We start from the raw sequence: 24559 nt of genomic DNA, 5'->3' as shown, positions 1-24559 counted from the left end.
CCCCAACACTTCAAGACATGTGAGACTCTGTGTTTTTTCAAATGGCCATTGTACAAGTGAACTCTGGTTATTGGAAGCTTTTCTTGTTACTCTGAGTCAGTACTGACACTATCTTGCAGGTACTTATGGGAAGTTGCAGTCTTTTACCTCACAGCAACTGGGACTTGGGAAGGGGAATTAAAACCGTATCTCTCTCTATTTGCCCCAGACTTGAGAGCTTATGTTGGAGTCAATGGTAGAGATACCTGGTTGGAGGGAGTTTAGTAAGAATGGTACCTAAGGTTTCAGTTTTCATTAAAGAGTAGGTGGGTCAGCTAATGCTGGCAAAGTTGGGTGGGACTGGGTCACAAAGGGTCATGTGTGCCAATTTAAGAAGCCAAGGGTAGATACTGGCCTTAACCACTTTGACTTCTGTTAGGATTGTAGGAGTTGAATTTGAGCACAGTTAGCATCTGGGTTAGTGAAAGTCCTCACGAGTGTGTACTTTCCTTCCACCTGTACACAATTCTTCAAAATAAACTCAAGCATCCTCCAGGAAATAGAGAGAGAAAGGGGTGGGTGGAGATTTATTACTCAGTTTTGAGTCCCCAGTAGAGATATTTGATGTTACATTTCTCATTGCTTCTTGCTGCTCAGTTCCTGTGCTTTCCTGGGCCCTGGTTCCCCATCTGCAAGTGAGAGCATCGTGATCCATTTCAGATGTGTGCTTCATCATTTGGAGACAAGCTATCTGACTACAAATGCTCTCAATGTCCTCATCAGATTGTATGAATAATTCATGGGTGAGCATCATGTGGAACTGGATTATATTTGGATATTTTATGTTGATAGTTCTTAAGCCAAGCTGCTGTGACTCATCACAACCTTTGGTAGCATTTTTCAAGGGTAAAGAACATGAAACAGAAGGTTCATTTTAAAGAAAAGAAAATAAGGAAAAGGAAAAAAATCAACATTAGGGGAACTGAAAGCACAGGGCAAAACCCCCCATTGGTTGGTTTCATATATGTTTAAAGATCATTAGTCATAAAGAAAGGAGTCTGGGACAAATAGAAAGAAATAAGGTTTTCATTCCCCTTCCCAAGCCCCTAGTAACCACTATTCTACTTGACTTCCAGGAGCTCAAGTTTTCTATATTTTGCATAGAAGTGAGATTTATATAGCATTTGTCATTCTGTGTGTGGCCTGTTTCCTTTAGTGTCATGTTCTCCAGACTCATCGGTGCAGTCAATGGCACTGTGGTTTCTTCTTTTGTGAAGTCTGAATAGCATTCCCTGTGTGTTTGCAGTATATCTCTCATGTCCTTTCATCAGCTAACTAAACACTCAGGTCTGCTCTGAGTCTTGGCTATTGTGGAGAGTACAGCAAGAAAATCTTGCAGGATACGTATCCTTTGGGTATCCTAATTTAAATTTGGATACCTTTTGCATAGTGATATTGCTGAATCATACGGGAGAACTCTTTTGAGTTTTTGAGGCCTCTACATACTCTTTTTCTATAATGGTTGCATTTATTCACGTTTCCATCAACAACATTTTGTTTGTTTGTTTTGTGTATTCACTTTACATCCTGCCCACTGGCCCCCTCCTGGTCACTGCCTCCCACAATCCTTGCCCCTATTGCCCTCCCCAACTTCTCTGAGTGGGTGGGCTCCCCCTCAGTATCTTCCCCACCATGCCACTTCAGGTCTCTGTGAAGCTAGGTGCATCATCTCCAACTGAGGCCAGACAAGGCTACCCAGCTAGAAGAATATATCCCATATACAGGCAACAGCTTTTAGGATAGCCCCTGCTCCACTTGTTCAGGACTCACATGAAGAGCAAGCTGCACACCTGCTACATATGTGCAGAGAGACCTAGGTCCAGACCATGTATGTCCTTTGGTTAGTGGTTCAGTCTCTGAGAGTCCCAAGGGTCCAGGTTTGTTGATTCTGTTGGTCTTCCTGTGGTGTTCCTATCCCCTTAAAGGCTGCAATCCTTTCTCCTGTTCTTCCATAAGAGACCCCAAGCTCCATCCAGAGTTTGGCTGTGGGTTTCTGCATCGGTCTGAGTCAGCTGCTGAGTGGAGCCTCTCAGAGGACAGCCATGCTAGACTCTTGTCTGCAAGTATAACAGAGAATCATTAATAGTGTCAGGGAATTGTGGTTGCCCATAAAATGGGTCTCAAGTTGGGATAGTTATTGGTTGGCCATTCCATCAGTTTCTGTCCATCCCTCATCCCTGCATATAGACACTGAAAGAACAATTCTCAACTTCATATGGAAAAATAAAAAATCCAGGAGAACCAAAACAATCCTGAACAATAAAAGAAGTTCAGGAGGAATCACCATCCCTGACCGCAAGTTGTACTACAGAACAATAGTGATAAAAACTGCATAGTTCTGGTATAGAAACAGACACGTTGATAAATGGAATTGAATCAAAGACCCAGATATAAACCCACACCCTATTAACACTTGATTTTTTATAAAGAAGTCAAAACCATACAATAGAAAAAGAAAGCATCTTCAATGAATGGTGCTAATCTAACTGGATGTCTACATGTAGAAGAATGCATATTTAAAGCCCCCACACAAAACTCAAATCCAAGTGGATCAAGAACCTCAACATAAAACTAGATATACTAAATTTCATAGAAGAGAAAGTTGTAAATAGCCTTGCATACATTGGTACAGGAGACAATTTCCCAAACAGAAAACCAATGGCTCAGGCTCTAAGATCAACAATTGACAAACAGGGCCTCATGAAACTGCAAGCCTCCTATAAAGCAAAGGACACTGTAACTAGAACAAAACCACAGCCTACAGATGTGGAAAAGATCTTCACCAACCCTACATCTGACAGAAGGCTAATACCCAAAATTTATTTAAAAAAAAATCTTAAGAAGTTAAACACCATCAACAATGTTTCTATGTGACATTTGGTACCATGGTGTCAAGCCTTTCTCTGCCTACATTTTCCTGCTGAGGCAGCATGTTAACATGAATTGAGTACTTTCTAAAAACTGGATGTTCTATTACTTGATGACCTCTCAAGCAAGTGTTTGGTGACACATTAAGTAAGGCTTAAGAACTTGAGTAACTCTGGTGTTGTGGCAAAGTCCTTAATCCAACACTCAGGAGGCAGAAGTAAGCAGATCATTTTGAGTTTGAGGTCATCTTAACCTACAAAGTAAGTTCTAGGCCAGCAAGAGACATGTAGTAGAGACTATGCCTCAAAAATACATAAATGAATAAATAAATAAATGATTACATGATAAACAAGAACCCACAGCTGCTGGATGGAATAGCGGGAATTTATTACCATAACTTTCTACCTCCAAAGTTTCTAAATAATCTACTTTGGTACCCTCACTACTTGTTTCTTTCTCAACTGAGCATCAATGTAAGATGAAGAGATAGAGAGTTGAACATGATTTTTTTTTCTTAAAATAAAATACATCAAATAAGTGAAGTCAGTAGTTCAAAGAGAGTCGTCTCAAATGTGGTGGTTTGAGTATGAAATGTTCCCCACAGGCTCACATATTTTAACTCTCCATCCCTATTCAAGAAGGTTGGGAAACCTTTTGAAGGTACAGCTTTGCTGGAGCAAGTGCGTCACCGTTGGGGGCGGGCTTTGAGAGTTCACAACTCTTCCCACTTCCAGTTCTCTGTGTGCTTAAAGATGTGACTTCTCAGCCTCCTTCTTTGAGCGCCTGCAGCCATGGACTTTTGGAACAATATAGCAAAATTAACTCTTCCATAAATGACTTTTTTTTTTAATCACAGCAACAAAAAATAACTAACACAGCAACTTTTCTCAGCCTTTGGACAGGGACCAGAAGGCACTGAGTATATTGCCCTGGTCGAAGGTGAACCCACATCTATGACCTTTGGTGGAGTTTCTACACTATTAAAGGTGCTTGCAGTCACTTTCCATGGTACCTAAGTACTTCAGGGCAAGTCTAACTGAGTCCAGCACTCCTTGTGCCCTGTTCTGAGTCTGTGGCCTAACATTCTTTTTTCCTTTTGAGTTTGGATCAGCAGATAAGAAAAGAGATAGTTTAATTCACTTGTATTTCAAGAGAAAAGAAACAAGCCTAGTTCTTTCTCCTTCAGTCTTCCTCTGCTCTTTTTCATCACTTGCAAGTCTTATTGTTACCTCTGTGCTTGCTGAACATTCGTACCCCCCACTCTGCCATACCCTGCCCACAAGACAGGTGCCACAAAAGGAACAATAAAACACATGATTGGCATTTTGTCTTTCTTTTGCCTTCAAGTAAGTATTATCATTACTCCCCTAGTATTTGAGTTACAGGAAGTTGTGAGGCATCCAACATGGGCAGTGAGACCTATATTCAGCTCTTCTGGAAGAGCAGAGAGCATTAGTAATCCCTGACCCATTTGTCTAGACCTAAGGAGTAATCATTTTTAAAATCAGAAGCATTATCAAAATGTTCATGGATGTGGAGGGTGTATGAATTCACATAAATTCTTCTGTTTGTGTATTGTTTTAGTGTGTGTCCTTCACCAAGTTATGCCCCTGTGTTTTTAAAAAGTCTCGTGTGCTTTTCTGTTACCTTCTTCCTGGCATTTCTTGGAAATATCCATGTTTTCCTGAATAAAACTTCTCCTAAGGAAAATGTTGTACTCATTGTTTTGATTTCAACGTTTTTACATAGCCCTTACCTCCTAAGGAGTCTATGGAGTCCTTTGGGTCTCTGAGATACTCTCCTCCTTACATCAGGCTGGAGCAATTCTGTTGTTCATTGTCTTAAAGGTTTGTGCTGCTACCATCCTGTTCTGGCTAATTCCTGTAAGTCCTTATGTGACAGCAGCATGCATAACTTCACAAGTTGTCTTTTAAGAGTCCAGGATTTTTAAGATATAAAATTAACATATGTTACTTACAAAGTTAATCACTTAACAATTATAAGCAAACACATTTCTTCAAAATGTCTATCTGATGTCAAAACAATTGGTCAATTTTACGAAAAAAATATCTAAATGAAATCATACAAATGAAACTGTCTACTAAAACTTCAACATTTCACTCAACTCTATCTCTTTCCTTTTGTGGTAAATTATCTTGGATATATGGAGTTTCAAGTACAAACAAATATTTAGCAGAGTTTTTTTTAAAAAACACATTTATTTAAATTGTTATGTATGTATGATGCACATTTTAAATTTGTGTACATGTGTGTGTGTGTGTGCAGATACTGTGGAGATATTTGAGGAAGAACATATATTTGTTCTGAAAGTTGTTTTATTTAATATAAAAGGAAAAGGTGTATTATATTGATAGTTATATTTCCCATAAAAGGGAAGGATATATATTATATTTGTCATTGTTATATTTAATATAAATACGAATGCATTTGGAAAGCCTGGACACAATTTTCTATGAAGAAAGTGTTAAATACCAAAGATGACACAGGTACATTTTATCTGTAATATGCTGTGTTGAAAGTGTCCTTCTGGCCAGACACACATGCAGCCTTGCTATAATCTTAGATGAAGAAGGATGCTTGCATTAGGAACACCACCTGATCCCAACCTGGATTTTACTTAATTTTACATGGGAATCACAGAAAATGGCCAGCATTTGCCTCTCACCTGAGTTTCGGGTGCTCTATCATGGAAGCCGGTGACTAGGAGGCAGTTTGTCTTACTTCCTGTCTACAGGAAGACAGAGGTTCCCACACTGATGAGAATAAACTCTCTCTTTTAATTTGGAGACTCCCTTCAAAATATTAAGAACCTGGCAGATGCTTCTGATGAGAAATCCTCAGTGTCTTCTCATCTGCTGTTCAGATCTTTAAGTTTATAGGATGGGATACATTATCCACTGCAGTGGAAAATTAACCAGGGGCTTTAACAAGGAGTCTGAGGAACATAATGACTGAGAGTCAATCTGTGTGTTGTTAAGGAAAAATATTCCTGAAAGTAAAACTCCTTCATCCATTACATAGGTGGAGGAAGTTAGGACTGAAGGAGGTAGAGGAGAAAGACAGAGATAAGGAGGAAGAACAGGATGAGGAGGAAGAGGAGGGCTAATTGAAAGGGGGAGGAGGGTGAGAAAAATCCATAACTCATACAGAGTTGATTTTAAGGCCAATGGGTATAATATACAGCAACACTGCAAAATGCTAAGCTTCCCTTCCTCTCTCTAAGCTGCAAATCGAGTCCCAGACTCGGAGTCTGCTAGGCAAGCTCTCTACCACCAAGCTATATCCATAGCCCCACTATCACGGGTGGAGGGGAATGTTTCTTAGTTGGCCAGGTGATACATTTCCATGGGATGAGTAACCACTTTAATATTTATAGACTAGTAAACTGAAAGACTGTTTTCCAAACTCTTCATTTATGCACTACTTAATGAATGTGGTTGTTTATATTTACATTATAATGTGGCATAGGTTTTTTTTTTCTAAAATATACTCTATCTTGTACCTAGAAAACTTTACCTAACATTACTTGCTCAGTGGTCGAGTGCTCGTTTATTCTGTCTAAGATACTGGCTTTAATGCTTCCCTGGTCCAGTAAGATAAAAATGCATCAGTTGTATGTCTAGAAAATGTAACAATACCAAATTAACGTTCATAATTACATTATTTAAAAAGTCACATGTCTGCATCCTTGATTTTGGGCATAGATTATTCTAAGAAATGGAAGCTACCACTAGCACTAAACATTAACAAAGCTTAAGAGAAACCTGTATCAAAAGAACCCTTAAGATATACTTCTGGGACTGGCAAGATGGCTCAGCGGGTAAGAGCACTGACTGCTCTTCTGAAGGTCCTGAGTTCAAATCCCAGCAACCACACGATGGCTCACAACCACCTGTAATGAGATCTGACACCCTCTTCTGGTGCATCTGAGGTCAGCTACGGTGTACTTATGTATAATAATAAATAAATCTTAGGGCCAGAGCAAGCAGGCTCTGACTGGAGCAAGAGAGTGGGGCCAACTGGAGAGAGCAGGGTTGACCAGAGAGAGCAGAGGTCCTAAAAATTCAATCCCCAACAATCGCATGAAGGTTCACAACCATCTGTACAGCAACAGTGTACTCACATACATAAAATAAATAAATAAAATTTTTTATAAAAAAAAGACATACTTTTGAACAATTATACTTACCTCATGGATTTCTCTAGCCACATTTATGATATGAACCAGGTTCAAAATAGTACCATGTGATACACAGTTCAAAATAATGCCTTCCATCACTGTTCCAGGTGCATGCAAGATAATTAATTGTTCAGCAACATGAATACAGGTGACTCAAAGAGATTCTCTTGTCCCATTGATCTAGACACTCCGTCTGGTGTCTCAAATATTGAGAACAGTGTCCTTTCTAAATCAGCCTTATGAATACAAAGAGAAAACCCACTTCCCAGTGTGGTACATGAAAAACCTGTCAGGTGTGTCAGGGTCTAACAGACTCTACATAGGCCTCCCATCAACAGAGTTATTCTCTACTTCAGGTGGAAAACAGCGTTCTGAAAAGAAGTTTTGTGGTGAGTAGAGGTCTCATGATACCCCAACAGTGTTGATTAGAAAATCTAGAAAAGCCATTACTCAGAGAAAGAAGAAATCTATCCCAAGATCCTAGAGCATCTCTAACATAATTTTAAAACAAGACTCAGAATCAAGATAGTGTTCTCCACTGCCTTCCAGAACACACCACAACACTGTTAAGGAAGACAGCAAGATCCAGACACTCACCAAGATTCAGATTTATAATCCTCAGCATCCAATCACAAATGATTTGACATGTACAGACCGGAGCCAGAAGGAAAACCAGTCGATATAAACAGACCCAGAAGTGACAAAGAGAGAAGAATTACTAGACAGGAACAACAAAACAGCCACTGTCGATATGCTCAGGCATTAACAAAACACAGTGTAAAATATCAAGTAGAGAAAGACAATACAGAATGAAGGCATTATAAAAAAATAGATAACTGTGAAAATATGCACTGGATGAGCTTAGCTTTAGAAGAAAAGATAAATTAATTTGAATACACAAAAATAGAAACTACCCAAACTAACAAGCAGAGAAGGGGAAAAGACTAAACTAAAATGTTAGGCTCCACTGACCTCTAAAAAGATTTAATTGTATTATCAAATTGCCGCACCAGGAAGGGAGACATTTTCTCAAAGCAAAAATCACTGAGATTTCTCTAAATTCGAGGGGGAAAAAATATCAATTCTGAGATCTTAGAAACTTAATTAATCCCAAAGAGGATAATTCCAGGGAAAAGTGCTTTAAAACCCATCATCATGGAACAGCAAAGATCAGCAATCATAAAATAACATCGAAAAGGTCAGAGAGAAAGAATGTAACCTAAGAAAAACTAGTGACTTCATTTCCCATTGATTCCAGAAGACAATAGGGCGACTGAGGAGCCCTTATAGCTCCAGAGAGGAACCTGATTCGGGAGAGGGGGCAGAGTAAGGAAAAGGAAAGAAAACAAAACGAAAACAGACAGATGGACATACAGAAACCAAAAGTCTCTGATTGGGCGGTCTAGGCTGTCTGTTGGAGAAACCTCAGCACCTTAGAAACTCACATGTTTCGTAGAAGCCAGGCTATTGCATATAGCTGAACAAGGAGATGGGGTTGTTATATAGAGATAAACAAGGAGTCAGAGTTTATGGTGTAAACCTGGATCAAGGAAACAGAATTAGTAAATCTTGGTAGGAGCAGTCAACAGTCTTTAGGTCATGAATATCCAAGGGGGAGAAAGCTATCATGGAACTTTCAGCACACACTGTCAATACGCAATTGTTCCTCCGAGAAAGGCTTTGCTCTTTACCTCTGAGCATCACCCCAAAGGGAAAGCTTCCCCCTTTTTCCATATACCTGAGGCTATGGTGTCCTTGGAAGCCTCATCCCTAAGTCAATAACACACATTCCACTCAAGACTTGTCACGGAGCCGGGCGTGGTGGTGCACACCTTTAATCCCAGCACTCGGGAGGCAGAGGCAGGTGGATTCCTGAGTTGGAGGCCAGCCTGGTCTACAAAGTGAGTTCCAGGACAGCCAGGGCTATACAGAGAAACCCTGTCTCAAAAAAACAAAACAAAACAAAACAAACAAACAAACAAAAAGACTTGTCTCACTCAGGACTTCCTCTGCTTCCTACAACTGACGGACTTTATATGACAAAAGGAGGAGACCGACAGAGTTCTCTACAGAGTGGGAAATATCCAGAGACTTTAATTCTGTACTTGACAAAAAGCTGAGGATATATCCCAAGTACACCTGCTTTACAGTACAAGAAATGATAAAAGAAGCTTTCAAGCTGTAAAAAATAAACACCCAATTTCAGATAAAATATTCAGATCCACAAAAAGAAATGAACATCTCTGAGAACAGTACACCCATAGGCAAATATAACCCGCCGTGCTTTGTTCTTTAATTTCTTATAAAAATAATGCGTTGTTTAAAGAAAAATGAATGACAATGGATTGTATCTTTTGTAGCATATTGAGGAGAAATCTTTGAAAATTAGGAGACAAAAACATGATAAGCAGTATTTGCGTTTCTTGTGACTTACATGGGCTGGGCTAGTTTTAATTAAAGGCCAAATGGATAGGGAGTCTTAACAATATGGCTTCCTAAATAAGACCAGCGTACGTGATAACTCCAGTTGGAATGGCAGCCTAGAGATCTCACAGGGCTCCACTCCTGGATGAAGAAGACCTACAGGCAACTAATTAATGACTGCTGAGAAAAGAACAATCAGTCTTCTTTAGGGATGAGCTTCCTGATAGGGTATGCATCCCAACTGGTCAGCCCTACAAACATATACACACGAGCCATGTGAGCAACAGTAAATTATACTCCACAGGCAGGGTGTGTGTGTGTGTGTATGTGTGTTTGTGTGTTTGTGTGTTTGTGTGTTTGTGTGTGTGTATGTCTATGTGTGTGTGTGTGTGTGTGTATGTGTGTTTGTGTGTTTGTGTGTGTGTATGTCTATGAGTGTGTGTGTGTGTCTATGTGTATATCTGTGTGTGTGTGTGTGCAATTGTAACGATTAAAGAAGAGATCATGAGTTAGGGAGGGAGTGGAGGGAACATGGAAGGAGTTGAAAGGGAAGACATTGGGGTAAAAAAATGATATACACATAGTACTAATATACAAAATTATCAAAAAGAAAAGAAAAAAAAAGCTGACATATTTTTCAAGTCTTTGCATAAAGACTCCAAACTCTGATGGATTCACTGGTAAATTCCATCAAATAATTAAGGAAGAAATAACTGGATATTCTGTTAGATTTTTCAGAAATATCAAGGATGGGAACATTTCTAAATATAAGTACCATACCGATACCAAATCATGAAAAAATATTATGAACACTACCAATTAATATCTCCATTTGGCATAAGAAAGGAAAGGTGTTCAAAGATATCATTATTTAAGAAATGCAAATTATAGACACAAGATGCTACCACAGTGCACTTAGTAGGAGAGCTGAAAGATCAACCACACTCAGTGTGGTTAGGAAGTGGAACAACTACTGATAGAAACATAAAGAGATGTATAATCTTCTGAAACCCATCTGTTTCTTTGCTTTTTTTTTTTTTTACACAAAGTTACCCATATACATCCTCTATGATTCAGTACCCTCTCTTCTAGATATTTACCAGAGGGAAATGAGAACATACACATACAGATGTGCACAAAACATTCACTGGAACAGAACAAGGCGAAAACTAGAGAAAAACAAGACTATCATGTGTTCCTGTATCCATCACATATGGAATGCCTCTTAGTTATACAAGGTGCTACCAAGGGCAGCAGTGGGGAAGAATCTCAGTGCAATTGAAGTCAATGAAGCCAGATCCAAACACAGGAGACTGCATGGCTCTAAGCAGCATAAGAATCCACAGGAAGAGCAAGCGTCGAAACCAGAGCAGCAGTTGTTCTTGGACTCCAAAGCTGTTGATGGAGACAGAAGGAAGAAGAGCTTTGGGGAGTGGGAGAAATGCCCTATGTGGTTAGAAGATCCCTCTTCTGCTGTTGTATCAGCTTTGAAATGTTAGCCTGCTCTAATTCCAGCTGATGGAAATTTGAGCTTGACACAGGGTTTTTTCATTTGCTTATACATGATTTTATCGGCAAGAAGTATTATGTTACACAGGAAACCGCATCCAGCTGAACACAACTGGGCAGGAGTATAAAATCTCCCACACACACAATACCTCAAAATCTGTGCTAGCTCTCTCTGTTCGCCCAGGTTGTTAGGAAGTAGCCAGCCCCCTCATTGCTCACTCCCTAACAAGGCAACAGCAAGCGGGTCCTTTTAAAGGCAAAGTAGATTTTGATTTTTGAGACAGGGTCAGTATGGCCCAGGTTGACCTTGAACTTGCTATGAAGCTGAGAATGAACTGGGTCTTCAAAATCCCTTCTGCTACTACCTCCCAACTGCTTGGATTAGAGCCGGGCGTGGTGGCGCACGCCTTTAATCCCAGCACTCGGGAGGCAGAGGTAGGCGAATTTCTGAGTTCGAGGCCAGCCTGGTCTACAAAGTTAGTTCCAGAACAGCCACGACTACACAGAGAAACCCTGTCTCGAAAAACAACCAAAAAAAAAAAACCCCAAAAATGCTTGGATTATAGGAGTGAACTACCACACCTAGTTTTGTATAGAGGTAGGAATCAAACAAGAGCCTCATGCATGCTGGGTGAGCACCCTGTCAACTGAGTCTCATCTCTGGTACCAACATTGATGTTTATTGTAGTAGTTTTTAATTTATTAATCACCAACATAGAAACTCACTTTTTATGTCACTGAGTATTTTGCCCCAATTTTATTCTTTTTTTTAAACATAAACTTTATATGGCATTTTTACTGCTTGATTTTACATGGAAATTGTGGTTTTTGTTGTTGTTGTTTTTTGGTTTTTTTTTTTTTTTTTTTTTTTTGTAATAAGCATTCAGGCTAGATGTTTAGCTTAGTTGGTAGAGTGTATGAAGCCCTGGCTTTGAGCTGAGCCACAGCACCACGTAAAACTGGCCAGGTATGGTAGTACACTCCTGTAATCCCAGAACTCAGAAGATGAAGACAAGAGGACCAGAAGTTGAAAATCATTCTTGGCTACATAGCAAGTCCCGTGTAGCCTGGGCTGCCTAAGACTCTGAAGCAAGATATATAAATAGAAAGATGGATAGATAGACAGATGATAGACAGGCAGATAGATAGATAGATAGATAGATAGATAGATAGATAGATAGATATTAGATAGATAGTTGGTAGACAGATGATAGACCGTCAGACAGACAGACAGACAGACAGATAAAACATATTTACCTAAAGCAAAACTGATGGGTCCTGTTTACACTCATCTATTTATTTATTCATGTATTTATTCATTGATTGATTGATTGATTGTTAATTTTACAAAGTGTATCCCTAAAGTCTGCATTTTATGGCATGTAAGAGATATTGGTGGTAACATTAAGTTGGTGCTAACACTTCCGTTTCTAAGGTGCATCCTCGTTCCCATGCTGGCATTGAGCTTATTTTACTTCCCAGTGAATTGCAAACTATTTACAGTTCTCTGGCTATGTCAGCTCTGTCTGTGCCTCTCTGACCTTGACATTACTTATGTTTACAACATCACCTCTCCCATCTTTGTCAGGGTAATTATTAACAGTCATTACATTTTAGTTAAAATATCACTCCCCTTGGGACTCTTCCTGCCTGTCTCGTCAGTCTGATTAAACACCCCCTGCTTAAGCCCTCACAGCCGCTGTACTCACTTTTAGTCATAGATTTTGGCTCATTCTGAAGATGCTAAATACTAGTCATTTCTTGGAGAGCATAGCTTTTAAGTGGGGAACTGTTTGTTTAGTCCAGAGTCTCCACTCCAAGCTCAGTGTCTGCCATGTATGAACAATACAGCCTAATGTTATTTGAAAATTATCTGACTATTAGAGTCAATATACTATTTATTGAACTCATTCATTAGTTTCGTATTATAGATGAACAGTCTAACACAGACATGGTGGCCTAAAACAACCCATATGTACATTACACCCACCTTACATTCTAGAAATCAGAAGCTTCACATGGGCTCAAAGTTTCTGCAGGACTGTGCTCCTGTGGGAATGCCAACTGGTAACTCCTCTTCTTTATTTTTACTGATCTCGAAGATCCCATGCTTCTCTGTTTGACTCCCCCACAGCTGCATCTCACTTCCCTCACGTGTTTCTCCTACCTCCTCGCCTCTTCCTCTGGACAGCAAAGGCCTGATGTCCAGCAGGTTTGTCTGGGGGCAACTAGAATGGGGTGGGAAGACCTGGAAGCCAGACAGTAAGTATTGTCCTGTCTGGATCCTCTAGACTCCAGCCGCCGTACTTGATCAATGGCTGTTGCATTTCTGTTGACTTAAAGGAAAGCTATGCATCTTTCTGCTCCACCCATTTTCTTTAGCATGAAGATGCCTGTGAGGACTTTGGTCTGACCTGGCTCATCTAGAATGACCTCCCTATTGTAAGATCTGTAACTTGGTCCCATCTCACTGTCCCTCCTGTAGGGTAAAAAAAATTTCACAGATCCCAGGAATTAGAAAATAGGCCTACATAAAGGCTCACTTTCTTCTGTGCTTTGCAGTACCTGATCTAACTGCCTGAAATATCCTCGTATTCAAGTCCATACAACTGTGTGCATTCAAATGTCATACTTCCTCAAGGACCTCAAGTTGCTTGAATAATAAAAGTCGTGCTAATGACTGTATCTCTACCACTCTTATTTAAAATCCAACCTGTATCTGCCTTTGTGCCAAAACTCTTGGTCACCACTTGTTGGCTCCCTTTTCCTTTTCCCCATCGCCGATTTGTGGCCTCCCTTCCCCCAGCCTGGAACTTGCTTGCTCAAAGGTGGAGCTACCGGCTCATTCGTCCTGCCACGCCTACTGCTGCAACCTGCCTTTGCTGCCTGGAGGCACACACGTGTTCGTCCTGCTACTGGACCCTGAGTTACTTGGCGGGATATTGGGTTCCCTCCCCCTTCCTTTATAACTGAGTGTCTGGAATTAGTAAAATTGAGCCTTGATCAGAACTTGTTGTCTTGGCTCCATTGTTTCTTCCGCCCCGTCTAGATTCCTCTCTTTTCAGCGAACTGCCATTCTCAGTTGAACCGTTCGTGTTGTGGACTGCGGGCAGGCCGCAACACCTATTGACCACATTTATTGTGATTTTTAAAGTACTTTACCAAATAGATTATATGAGAGTGAGTTGACTGTGCTTTGTGGACTCACATACCCCAAGCACTTAGAACACAACCTAGGGTGTTGCAGTGAGTCAGGAGGCATGCAATGCGTACTAGTGAATGCGGGACCTTATAGCAATGCCTTTACAGCATGTGAGCATGATCCTTAGTGCACATATACCCAGGGAAGATGTTCTACAGCCAAAAATTAGAACTAGAACCATACCTATTTTGCAAAGGCCACAAATTCTTTAAAAATATGTACTTTAACATTTTATTTATAAAATCTGAGCATTGAGATATTGCAGAGACTGGAACTTCTCAGAAAGGTTCTCTGATTAGGGGGTCGCTCCAGCATAGACTTTCCCAGACCAAGAACAGCAAGGGACACTGAAGAAAAGAATCGTTAACAAAGCACAATACTTCAGAGTAAGTCAGGTGGTGTCGGGACTGCTGGGCTGATGTTTGTCATGTCAAAACTTGGAAAGAATTGGTATGTAATAATCAGATTTATAGATGGAAGTAGTCATGGTGTTTTGGGAATACAATGGCCCCAAACTAGGTGTGAGTTGTTTGAGTATCCTCTCATACCAGTGTGTACACCTCAAACTGTCCCTCTGTTGGCTGCATTCACAATGCACAATACCATGGTAAAGAAAACTAGCATTGATCTCCTTGTACAAATGCAGAAAATAGCCTCACGCTTAGACTAGTCATTTAAAGCAGGACTGTGCCAAGAATGGGGCGTTTCAAATACATACTCTCTTTATAACACATATTATATGTGATGTGTGTATACAGATATATGTTTGTACAACTTGCATATAATCATGTGTGTGTGTGTGTGTGTGTGTGTGTGTGTGAGAGAGAGAGAGAGAGAGAGAGAGAGAGAGAGAGAGAGAGAGAGAGAGAGAGAGAGACATCCATTCTGATCACAGTGTTTTGAAGAAACCAGACCTTTCTGGTCCACTGCAATCTGAATGTATAGTTGATCTTACTGAGACTTTCAAATGTAAACACTGAGCACCATGTTGATGTTATAAAGTTTAAAAATGAGCTGGATCATACTTGCCACACACAGTGGGGGTCGCTCTTATTTGGATCAACTCTGGCTTGCAGAAGGCATACCTTTTTTTTTTTTCTTTTTCTTTTTTTCTTTACTAACAAAAACTGAGCCAAGTAGTTTCTTTCCAAATATCATTACATAATGAGAGAAAGCAAAAGGAAAACAAACACAGAGTGGAGCTGGTAGTTACAAGAAATTAGCTTAAAAGTTAAAGGGCTCTGATCCCACCGTGGCTTCTCTGTGTTCTAAATGTTGTCTCAAAATGATTGCATCCTGTACGTCCCAGGGCAAGAGGTACTCTGTGGACATTTAACTGGGTTCCTCACCTTTCAACTTCCAACCCATGGCTTTTGTCCTTTTTCTCTTTAAGCATCTTTATCCTACATTGCTATGAAGCCTAAAACCTAATATTCTTGTCTGTTCTAAGGGTGATTCTTTTCCCTTATTTGAGTGACACCTTCTAAATCAGACCTTATTTGATATCCACAGAAATGGGGACAGATCCTGTAAGTAACAAAGAAACACTAATCTGGTAGTTGAGTACCCTAAATTCCTGCCCTGGTTTTCTCAGGAGCTTAAAGCTTGAAATCCCATCTGGGAAAATAAAGCGACTGACCCTGTCTGTCTCTTAAGTGTTGCTCAAACCCTCTGTATCTATAATTGCCCTTAACTAACATCACAAGAGATTTTCCCAGATGTAGCATACTTATCAAACAACAAGTCTATCTTTATTTCCTCGCTCTATCTCCATCTCCATCTTTATTTTGAGAGAGAGTCCAATATAGCCCTGTCTGGCCCTAAAATTCTCTCTGTCTACTCTCGAACTCATAACCCTCCTGACTCAGCCTCCTGAATGCTGGGTTTACACCATCACATATACTTCTGTCTTTATTTGTTGTTGAGTGTCTGTTGTTCTGTGTTCGTTGTTCTGTGCTGGCAATTGCACCTAGAGCCTCACATATATTGTCAAACACTTCCATGGGCAATGCCCTTTCTATCTTCACCTTTTGGAAATAAGATAGAGAAACGGTGCAATGTCCTAATGTGATGCCACCCATAAATGACAAAGCTCAGACTCCCTTGCCAGTCTGCAATGTTGTAATAATGTCCCCAAGAAAGGCAGCTCTAGATTTACCTGCGGGAAAGAACCCAGGCGACAAGTACCTGATGCCACTTACATCTACCTCTCATCAGGCCTTCTCCAGATTGGTCCTATTTGGTAAGATTTTGGTGGCTTACTTTGATGATTAGTTTACAGGTAGCTGGACCTCATAGGCAGCATAGACTCTTTCCTGAGGGTTTATAAATGTGGGTAGAGACACATTCTCATGAAGTGATAGAAACAGTAAGATGGAAAACTGAGATGCTAGCAGACAGTATCTCTTGTCAAGTGAAGAAAGCTGGTGAAGATGAAGTAGATAGAGAAGAAGGATGCTATAGGTAAAACGCATCCCTGAATTCTGGTTGTTCATGAGATCCACTCCAGGGTATCACCCTTCTGACAGTCCAGTCACTCTGTTATCCCTTGAGCCTGTTTTTTCACCCTCATGATCAAATAACTCTAGCTTGCTTTCCTACAGCTATTGTAACCAATTGCCCAAATGTGTGTCCAAAACTAAGATTAATTCCTTTTCACACAGTTCTGGAAGCCCTAAGTCTGAAATCAAAGTGGTTCCTGCTTTAAGGGTTCACAGTGAGTCAGTTCCATGTGTGTCTTCCAACCTCTTGTGGCTAGTAGAGGTTTCTGCTTCTGGGTCCATACGACCTCCCCACTGTGTGCCTTGTCTCGCCATAGTCTCTTAGAAGGAGTTGTGTTATTGGACTTGAGACCCCTTGTTATCAATGAAGCTCTTCTTTTGAGAGCTCCTCTATGCTATAAAGTCCATAAAGATCTTCCCCAACAATGTCTCATCATGGGTTCAGGATAGATCTTTAGGTAAGTCACTGTGGACTTACGGGTTTCATGAGATCTATATCAATAGGTTCTTTTGTTCCCCAATGTATTATAATCTCATACTTATACATATAATTGTGATACTGTAGGCACTTTCAGTAGGTTCTTTTTCATGATCATTTGTCTACTGCCACCCTGACCTATCTCTTATTCTTTGGTTTCTGTCTGGCCATTTTAGCTTTTAATGTTATATTGGAACAACCATTCAGAGACATTTTAGCTTTGCCTCTTCTGTATGTGTGTCAAAAAGCCAAGCATGGTGATGATCAAGTGATCTTAATCTGCCTGGTAGAAAAATCCTGTTTTGCTTAAGTCCTGCACAGGCAGCTGAAAACTCATTAATTTAACTGCTTCTGGAACTGTTTATAAATTCTGGAAGAATGCCTTACTGGAGCGCTCCATATCGCTACACTCCTTAGGTGTTTTATTTGTAGGTTTTAAAGAAGTAAATAACAAAGAGGAGGCAGTAGGTCTGCATTTGGTCTTTCAAGTGATATAACGTGCCTGGTTTTCCAGGGAACACTCCCTATTATGTGTGGTCAATTTCCATGGAACCAGCCATTTGGTGTAGTGAGAAATTTACCCATCCTGGAATCTCAAGTTTTAAAAAAAAAATCCACTGTAATACCAGTATATAGCTGTTTTATGCTTACTCCAGCTGTTTCTAGCCCTTTGCTATTTCAGCATTAAACTATTCCATGGCATTAAAAGATACATTCCCATCACAACAACAATAAAAACACAATGACTACATTTTACAAGAGAGGTATTTTATTAAGAAATTCATAGGTATGGATTCCATTTTTAAAAAACAAATTGGAAGCCATGTTTTCCACTCAGGATAATCCTATGGATCCCTGCCTTCTTCCTCATTCAGGGTCAAGGTGTGGCATCGTTTTGCAGAGGACATCTGCCAGCTTTAAGCTGTGTGGGGTTTGTATTCTATGTCTATCATAGGCACCTCCTCATTGCATCTGGGCTACGGAAATAGAAGCTTAGCTCAGAGGGAACCAGCCATGCAGTCTCCTAGCAGTAAGAATTGCAGTCTTCTGAGACACACGGAGGCTCCATCCTCAGCAACTGCCCTGTGGAGTTGTAGCCAGTCTCCTCAAATCCCAGCACAACGCCTGAACAAAGTAAACCCCACACTAGGAGTGCCGAGCTCCCACCATGGAAAATCTCTAAGTGTGCCACTGGAAAGAGAGAGAAGGAGATGTCAGAGAGCCCCAGCCATGTCATCAACACTTGCCTTCAGACCTGTTTGAGGAGAGTGACTTACAACCTTGTTGATTCCTTATAGAATTTAGAAGGGTCACCAACAGCTTACTCTTGGTTGTTGAAATACCTTTTAATATCAAGACCTGCGTATTATTGTTTCAAAGAAACCAAAAATCTACACTTCTCCTTGTGGATAACAGCTCTGGTTTCTACAATTTTCCATCCCTAAACCGACTTGATCCTTTTTAATGGCACTCATGCCCTCAATCAGGGCTGTGTAAACAATCCATATTACAAATTTCATGAAGACACATGTGAACATTTACCAGGCTTTGGGGAGACATTCCCCAGTTTAAAATATCTAGGTGGATTTTCTTTCTTGGAGCTTATCCGGTCCTAGTAACAGGCAGAGAAAATATTTCCCATGCCTGTGAGTATTTGGGCCTTTCTTTGTGTGTCTCGATCTTTTCCTCCCATAAAGGAAAAGTGGCGTGCAGTGCACTGGGGGCTGAGGGGGGTTTGCAGAAGAAAAATGATGTGAGCAGCAAAAGCCCTGTGGCTGGAGGATCAGATTCCAAGCAGAATTCATTCCTACACTTCCAGTCGTGTGAAAGCGCCGGCCGGCGCTCCTTTTCACTGTATCTGCTCACTTAATTGTTTCTGTCTGTTCATTTCATTCTTCAGTGAAAACATTAGCCTAAGGGACATTGGAAAATCAAAAGGTAGGTTTGAAGTTGAACAGGAAATGAACAGTGGTATTACTGAGGCATTAAAAGAAAAGCTGAGAACCAGAAAGAAATAGGTACAATTTTAAATGCAACCTGTCTGTTCTCTTGTTGTTGTTGGTGGTGGTGGTGATTTTTATTCTGTAAAAGTCAAGATTAAACCAAAAAGCACCTCACGGGGCCTGTGTTTTTACACTGCTAGGCATCTAACCGATGATCTAAGGTATGTGCTAATGAATTTAGCTTATACACGATGAAAAATCAAGAGATTTTTGAACTATTATGCAGGAATTTATAAAACCCTGGATGGATTTCCTGACAACTATAATTATTTAATTCTTTCAGAATTATCCCTCTCCACCCTACAAACCTCCTCTTGCCAAAATTATCAAGATAATTAAGGAAGGAGTGGGAAGGTCAGAATCTCAACCATCTTGAATACCAAGCTGACCAAATAATTCTGCCTCTCTCTGCTTCATTTGTAATGGAATAGTACTTGCTTCTGCTTGGCATCATGTATGGGCTAGCTGCATTTGCTCTCTGGCAGGAGACTGTCTTCAGACGGAATGGGATTTGTCCTCACTCCGGTTGTCCATGCACACCGCAGCCAGTGCGGCTGAATCTCCCCTAGCACTGGTTATGCTAACTGCCACAGCGTTACCAACTGAAGATGGCGTATAGACATTGTCCATCTTCTTCCTGATCAGACACAAAAGAGAGGAGATTCAGACACCACCCTTTGAGGTCACAACTTAGAAGACTGCCCCTTTTACAACATTCTTCACCTTAACAAGGAAACCAAACAATTCCAGGAGGGCAAAGCAAGCCATCAGCAAACTTGTTTAAAATGGCCCGGCCGGATACAGACGTTTTAAGAGGTGAATAATGAGGTGGAAAATATCAGACTTGAAAAAATAAACAAAAGCCTAGGTGTTTAAACATACAAAAGTCATGAAACCATTTATTTTTGGAAGTACTTTGGATTCATTCAGGTGGCCATAATGAGGACTAGCCCAATAGTAAGTAAGAGCCCTTTCCTGCCTTTGAAGAACAATGGATTCGTCGTAGACTCCCATTTGTAAAAGAAACAATCCTGATTTTATATGTGATTATCTCATGAAAAGACTGCCACAGTTTGAAATTCTTTTGTTGGCACCGGTATTTCACAGACATTGCACACCTGGAGAAATAATTTAATCAGTAGTTAGATTCAATTATTCATTGGTCATACCCGGCACTCATCAGTTTTAGGAGCAGCAAGACACTGGAACTGTTGCTTATAAAAGGGGAAAAGCTGGCTTGGTTAGCTACCTTCATAGAGATCGTTCTCCGTGGAGAATGTAATCCTTCGGCGGTTTCTATTCCTGGAATGGACTCAGTATTTGTGGTGGCAGGGAGTGGGGGTGTAACACCAGTTATGGGTCTGAAATGGGAAAAGCAAAGCAAAGCAAATGGACAAATTGCACGTTAAATACATTGAAGGGAGGGGTTGTATTTTTACAGGTATCAATTATCAGCGTTACAAGTAATAAATAATGCTAAATAAAACATGTAACTAAACGGGCATTAAAGGGCCTTTACGTATATAGAAGACAAGAAAAGCTTTTTTTCCCCTCTTCCTATGCTGCAGACTGCAGGCATTTCCCTCTGCCTCTGTCAAGTGCAATTCTTTCTTGATGAATGACAAGGCAGGATAATAGGCTGTGGTCACCATGGCAACCAGACAGCAGCCCTGTGTGCCTAGCATTTTTTTTTTCATCTGAAAATGAAACCAGAAGCAAAGAAAAGCTGAAAATGTAACCAACAGATTAACTGATACAAAAAAAAGAAGAAGAAGAAAAGAAAGAAAGGAAGAAAAATAGGGACAAAAAGCGAAGTTAGATTACAAGCAATTAAATTACAGTGCCCCGTCCTCCCCAGCCTCTCCCGGTCTCTCCCACACAACAACCGGATATTTCAAAACACCATTTGATGAACGTGAAAAAAAAATGTTTTGTTTTGCTTTTTTTAAATCTCTTTTCTCCAAAAGGTTTCCTTTCTTTTTTAAAATCTAGAAATCACTGGGGTCCTCGACTCTGTTTTTGTTTTAAGGCAGTTAATTTCATTAAACATGGCAGTTCATTAAGCTTTATGTGTTGAGTTTGCTCTGGAATTTCTAAATTCCTTTCCATGGTCCTTTCCTGGGACTCTCCAGAGACCATAGGCTGCATGTGCAACAGTTTTATCTGCGGGGGGTGGGGGGTGGGGGGGGGTGCAGGGAGACCTAGAGCTGAGCAGGAAGACAATTCACTATTTGCCCCTGTGGATGTATAGGCTCCAGACACTGGATGCTGGGCTAACGAGCAATCCTCTTCCCTGGAGCTAAGAGAACACTACAGATCTGCTCCATCTCAGGGGAAGGTAGCCAGCCACTTCAGAGTGTTATGTATGCTGACTATGTATTCCATCTCAAAAATCTTCATTGCAGTTTGTCCTGAGAGTGGCTGTGCTTACATTGGATATTCGGTATAGGCAAAGAAATTTCAGCAGGTAGAGAGCAAACACCCTAGCAGGAGCTACGTCTTGTAACTTCAGAAGATGAAGCACAAATTAAACACGTCTTGGGACCAAGATATTTGGTATGAGTCTTATCTCAGCCCTTCCTTTGGTGATATGATAGTGCATATCAGGGCTTAGCATCAAAGAACCAGTTACTAACCTCTCTGACCTACTGCATTTTTGTTTTTAAATCTCTAAACAGGGCAAAGTGCACCTACTCTACAGGAATGCAAGGGCTTCTGAGCTCATGAGTCAGAGATTCTTCCTCCTTGTGATCAGAACATGGACATGGCTGTGTCATGTATGTGTGTGCTGCTGTGTAAGAAAGAGAGAGTGCACACACCTGTTTCGGAAGGGTGTGGATTAGATAGGTTATCCCACATGGGGTGCTTTGAAGATATGAAGTCACTTATGAAAAGGCAAGTTGGTCACCCAGAGTTGGCACAAAACTGTCTAAGTGAGTCCTAAGACCTGACTCCCCCACCTGTTCTAGGGCACAGAAAATGACTGATCAGCTCTGGACCCCTCATTTGGGACCTTTCCCTTGATGGAAATGAAGGCTGAAATAACGAACGAGGCCCTCAGAGCAGTTGACAGATGTTAGCTAAAGCACCAGGCATCCGGATACTGACAAGTGTCCAAAATGTGCCGGTGCCGTCCTCCAAAAATTTCCCCCTCACATGCCCAGTGGTTGCACTGGCCACCCACAGCAAGGCCTAATAAATCCTTCCTTTGTCCTCATTTCCCCAACACACACAAATACAAAGTAAACAGTTGGATCAAAGCTTTTAATGTGCTTTGTACTGTTTTATTTGAAAAGATCAGGTCTGATATTTGAGAGGAAGGGTCCATCTGGCTGGGCTGAGCTCAAGAAGCCTCAGACAAATTGTAAACAAGACCAGGGCACAAAGTCTTTGCGGCCCACAGCCTGCTGCTGCCACTTCAGAGCTGACTCTCCTGTGAGCTGGGTTTCCCTGACCTCATGCAAAGGGGGCTCAGGAGGGCGGAAATGAGCCCTCTCAGTTTCTAGCTCATATGTTGCATGATACCACTATGACTGGTTGTTTTTTTTCTGAACTTCTATATGCCTAAAATGATGTCTGTCAAAAGTTTCAGAGTTTGTAGTAGGAACAATTCTATGATTTACACCCCATCAAAAACTATAATTGTTCAAAGAAACCCCTTAATAATGAGAGTTTTAAAAAAATCTGAGGAATAAGGAGGAAGGGACAGGAATAATTGCTTTATGAAGTGTGATGTATCCTCCCAAGGAAAGTTTTCATTATTTACCACTTTTGGAACACCTGGGAGCACACTTACCTCATCTTTTTCCTGGACAAAAAAATAAAAAAATAAAGAAATGATCACACTCAGTGTTCTCACTAGCCATGTGTCTCTCTGCAGCGAGTACCCTGCAGATGGGTGGTGGTCAACTTACTGCATTGGCACATCCTTAGGTCTTAACAGAATGCCTGGCTCATAGTGGGCACTTAGAAATGTCTGCCCATAAAACACATGAGGTTTGGAATCATACCGTAGAGTCTGCCTTCAGACTGTAGTATTCCTACCAACTCCTGATAGCAGGCAACTTCACTTTCTGAGCTTGAGTCCCCTTCCATGAAACTACCCCACCGTGTGTGTGTGTGTGTGTGTGTGTGTGTGTGTGTGTGTGTGTGTGTGTGTTATCACACCTGTGTGTATATGGGAACATACCTGTTACTATGCATGTACATATGTATACAGATGACAACTTTAGGTGATGTTCCTAGGGCACTATCCTTCTAGTTTTGCTTTTGAGACAGGTTTCCCTATGGCCTGGAGTGCGCCAATTAAGCAAAGCTAGTTCACCAGGGTACCTTAGGATCCATCCCGTATCTGTCTCCCATCGCTGGAATTAAGCGAGTATGCCTGTGTGCCCAACTCTTTCACTTGGGTTCTGGGATCAAATGCAAAGTCTCCTACAAAAACTCAGTGTCCCTAGACCCAGGAAGAAAAGTCTTAGCTAGACTGTTGTGGGTCCTAAACAAGACACATGTGAAATGTGGGTGGGTCTACAATGGCTACTTGTTTTATTTTTTTAAACTCAATGTCTTTCAGTGACATTTTGGATGATTTGCTTCCATGCCAAAAGATTTTTTCTGAGTCCCTGGAAGCACACGTGGAGCTGGGAGAGAAATGACAAGTCCACAGAAGTCTCACTCCCCCAGTGTTGTAATGTGAACCTATTGTGATGAGCAGAGACACAGAAAAGCAAATGCTGTCTTTGTCTAGAATGGGGAAGGTGGGACATGGTGGGAAACAGAACAGAAAATGAACATAGAAGCATGGCATTGCAAGGGCTAAGGGACCAAACATAGATGCGTGATGTTCAGACATAGTCAAGGGATGACGTTCTATGTTTGAACATCTGGTGAATAGACCATAGATGGCAAATTGATGTACACAGTACTAGCTGGTATCAAAGATAGAACTGTCATTTGGGCATTTATTGAGCAGCTATTGCATATGAGACAATGAATATATATATTCATATATATATATATATGTGTGTGTGTGTATACATGTATATTTATTATCTAATATATATATGATGAGTATATATCCACATATATAAAACTATTGATATATGTAATATATCATATATACTCATTATATAGAATTTATATATATACACATACATACATGTATATTTATATATGTGTGTGCATATTGATATACACTTAAATACATATATGTAAATTCATATATGTGTATATTTATATATGTATATTCATATATATATATATACATATACAAATTCATACACACACACACATATCTTGGCTTAGACTGTTGTCTCAGGCCCTAGTGAAACTGTT

The 24559-nt window shown here is 40.6% G+C and overlaps 1 long non-coding RNA gene across 1 annotated transcript in view; it reads right to left on the bottom strand.

Moving 5' to 3' along the window:
• Positions 1 to 1657: 1657 nt before the first annotated feature.
• The window catches only part of LOC147001995 (uncharacterized), a 306897-nt gene continuing 283995 nt past the window's right edge, over positions 1658 to 24559 (bottom strand). Inside the window, exon 10 of the long non-coding RNA XR_015048926.1 lies at positions 1658 to 2096. This is a non-coding gene — a long non-coding RNA (uncharacterized LOC147001995). The remainder of the gene's footprint in view (positions 2097 to 24559) is intronic.

The sequence above is a fragment of the Mus caroli genome, unplaced genomic scaffold, assembly GCF_978045245.1.
Source record: "Mus caroli unplaced genomic scaffold, Mus_caroli_1 scaffold_11, whole genome shotgun sequence".
Lineage (NCBI taxonomy): Eukaryota > Metazoa > Chordata > Mammalia > Rodentia > Muridae > Mus > Mus caroli.
Note: the sequence above shows the minus strand (reverse complement) of the source record. Positions and strands in the feature narration are given on the sequence as shown.